Here is a 3,405-nt window from a genome sequence, read left to right on the forward strand (position 1 = left end):
TCAACCAACTTGTGGCACCTCTCAGCTGTTATTCCACTCCATGATTCTTTAACAACATTCCACAATTCATTCACATTTCTTGGTTTTGCTTCAGAAACAGCATTTTTGATATCACCCCACAAGTTCTCAATTGGATTAAGGTCTGGAGATTGGGCTGGCCACTCCATAACATTAATTTTGTTGGTTTGGAACCAAGACTTTGCCCGTTTACTAGTGTGTTTTGGGTCATTGTCTTGTTGAAACAACCATTTCAAGGGCATGTCCTCTTCAGCATAGGGCAACATGACCTCTTCAAGTATTTTAACATATGCAAACTGATCCATGATCCCTGGTATGCGATAAATAGGCCCAACACCATAGTAGGAGAAACATGCCCATATCATGATGCTTGCACCTCCATGCTTCACTGTCTTCACTGTGTACTGTGGCTTGAATTCAGAGTTTGGGGGTCGTCTCACAAACTGCCTGTGGCCCTTGGACCCAAAAAGAACAATTTTACTCTCATCAGTCCACAAAATGTTCCTCCATTTCTCTTTAGGCCAGTTGATGTGTTCTTTGGCAAATTGTAACCTCTTCTGCACATGCCTTTTTTTTAACAGAGGGACTTTGCGGGGGATTCTTGAAAATAGATTAGCTTCACACAGACGTCTTCTAACTGTCACAGTACTTACAGGTAACTCCAGACTGTCTTTGATCATCCTGGAGGTGATCATTGGCTGAGCCTTTGCCATTCTGGTTATTCTTCTATCCATTTTGATGGTTGTCTTCCGTTTTCTTCCACGTCTCTCTGGTTTTGCTCTCCATTTTAAGGCATTGGAGATCATTTTAGCTGAACAGCCTATCATTTTTTGCACCTCTTTATAGGTTTTCCCCTCTCTAATCAACTTTTTAATCAAAGTACGCTGTTCTTCTGAACAATGTCTTGAACGACCCATTTTCCTCAGCTTTCAAATGCATGTTCAACAAGTGTTGGCTTCATCCTTAAATAGGGGCCACCTGATTCACACCTGTTTCTTCACAAAATTGATGACCTCAGTGATTGAATGCCACACTGCTATTTTTTTGAAAACACCCCTTTCAACTAATTCAACTAATTGCCCAATTGCACAGCCTTAAGAGCGTGCATATCATGAATGCTGGGTCTCATTTGTTTTCTGAGAATCTACTGAACCTACTGGTAACTTGTTTGCCACGTAGCAATAAAAAAAATATACGAAAAACCTTGATTATTCTGGTTAGTCACATTGTACTGCTATTATTTTGAACAATACTGTATATCAGTTTGAGACCAAAGGTTTGGACACACCTTCTCATTCAAAGAGTTTTCTTTATTTTCATGACTATGAAAATTGTTCACACTGAAGGCATCAAAACTATGAATTAACACATGTGGAATTATATATGGAATTATATACATAACAAAAAAGTGTGAAACAACTGAAAATATGTCATATTGTAGGTTCTTCAAAGTAGCCACCTTTTGCTTTGATTACTGCTTTGCACACTCTTGGCATTCTCTTGATGAGCTTCAAGAGGTAGTCACCTGAAATGCTCTTCCAACAGTCTTGAAGGAGTTCCCCGAGAGATGCTTAGCACTTGTTGGCCCTTTTGCCTTCTGTCTGCGGTCCAGCTCACCCCTAAACCATCTGAATTGGGTTCAGGTCCGGTGACTGTGGAGGCCAGGTCATCTGGTGCAGCACCCCATCACTCTCCTTCTTGGTCAAATAGCCCTTGATGCCTTCAGTGTGAATCTACAATTTTCATAGTCATAAAAATAAAGAAAACTCTTTGAATGAGAAGGTGTGTCCAAACTTTTGGTCTTTACTGTAAAATATATATTTTACAGTTTTTATATATATATATATATATATATATATATATATATATATATATATATATATATATATATATATATATACACACACACACACACACACACATATACACACACACACACACACACACACACACTTTTGCACATCCTGTCATACCAGTGACTGGGTGTTACTGCAATAGACTTTGCAGCATTAAGGTTAACGATTAATCGATTATTTGATCATTAATTTAAACGACGATCAATCATGGAAATGATTGAAAATTGACATCCCTACACAGAAGTATAGAAAATTCTACATTGATTTAAAAAATTTTTTTGCAAAAAACAACACTGATATCGGATTAGAATTACTGTCTCTTCTCATAGTGACAGCCAATCACATTAGTTTTCTGGTATTGCATGCACTTGATTGGCTTGCGTCTGCGCTTGGGTATTTGTATAAGATGTTCTGACTGGAGGACGGCTGCATTGGCACTTGAGAAGTCTTCAACTTCTATTTAGAATTAATTTCTAGAATTAATTTCACCATCCTTGACGTCACTTCATTTAAAAGTAAACGAGAGGCGTTGACGCCCCGTGTGATGGGGCGTTATATGTCTGGATACCGCTGCACAAATCTTTCAACAACGAGAAATGTAGTTCCTGCACGAACTTACATCCAGGACAGCAGAATGGTCAGGATGACCTGAAACACATAACCAACTGAAATCAATTTAAAAGTATTTAGTCTTGCCTGAGTGATGCTGAAACAACCAGGTTTAGTTTTTCACCCAGGAGAAACTGCTTCCTGTGGAACAGTCTCCATGAAGAATGATCTCTTGATCCTGGATCCTTGCTGCCATCCAGGCAGAGATGATTTGGAGGATATGTGGTTGTGTCTAAAGGGTAATGAATCAATGTTACAAGAATACTGATAGCAGCACTATTGATCCTGTAACTTATGTAAATGTTTTCAGTACCGAACAAGTCAGGAACCAAATTAGTACCAGTTCTTGAAACCCATCTCTACTTGTAATAGTTGTCTTGTTGCTGCTGCCCAGACTGTCTCTTCCCCTGATGATAAATATATGTGTTCATTTTAAAGCAATAAATAATACATTTAAATTACTAGGTGGTAACAAATATATTTCCTTATAAGGAACTCACTGAATCATGGACTCAACTGGTGGTTGTCAGTGTAACGGATATGCAGATCATCGATTCATGTGTTTAATTCAGATTTTCCAAATGAAACTCTTTTTGCACTAAATGCCTGGGGCTGGCGCCAGCCTGGCTGGACTTAAATTATTTTACGACAAGAAATTCCAGAGTCACGTGGGCGAGCCTCAAAGAAGAAATGAAAACCCCCAACCCAAATTCCTCCAACACACTGGAGACAAAGGAAACCTTTCGTATAAGTTCCTTACTTTCATTTTATTATTAATATGTATTTTAAATATTTTTATGGATTGCATAAAATGGTTAATCCTTGTTATGTGAAGAGTATAAATTGCTAAGCTTACACTTTAGGAAATGTCTCTCCTCATTTTAACTTCCTCAAAGAGAGCTATGTTTCTGCAACCCCCACC

General features: G+C 38.4%; 2 long non-coding RNA genes across 2 annotated transcripts in view; both read right to left on the reverse strand.

Annotated features, from left to right (window-relative positions):
* LOC127933901 (uncharacterized) overlaps positions 1 to 1,829 on the reverse strand; it is a 5,688-nt gene extending 3,859 nt beyond the window's left edge. Inside the window, exon 1 of the long non-coding RNA XR_008147597.1 lies at positions 1,544 to 1,829. This is a non-coding gene — a long non-coding RNA (uncharacterized LOC127933901). The remainder of the gene's footprint in view (positions 1 to 1,543) is intronic.
* A 746-nt stretch (positions 1,830 to 2,575) lies between these two features.
* On the reverse strand, positions 2,576 to 3,015 carry LOC127933902 (uncharacterized). The gene is made up of 3 exons (XR_008147598.1): positions 2,984 to 3,015; positions 2,797 to 2,890; positions 2,576 to 2,715 (listed from the first exon to the last, which is right to left on the reverse strand). It is a non-coding gene; the product is annotated as an uncharacterized LOC127933902 (long non-coding RNA).
* Between the last annotated feature and the right edge of the window lie 390 nt (positions 3,016 to 3,405).

Source organism: Carassius gibelio, chromosome A18 (genome assembly GCF_023724105.1).
Source record: "Carassius gibelio isolate Cgi1373 ecotype wild population from Czech Republic chromosome A18, carGib1.2-hapl.c, whole genome shotgun sequence".
NCBI classification, from domain to species: Eukaryota; Metazoa; Chordata; class Actinopteri; order Cypriniformes; family Cyprinidae; genus Carassius; species Carassius gibelio.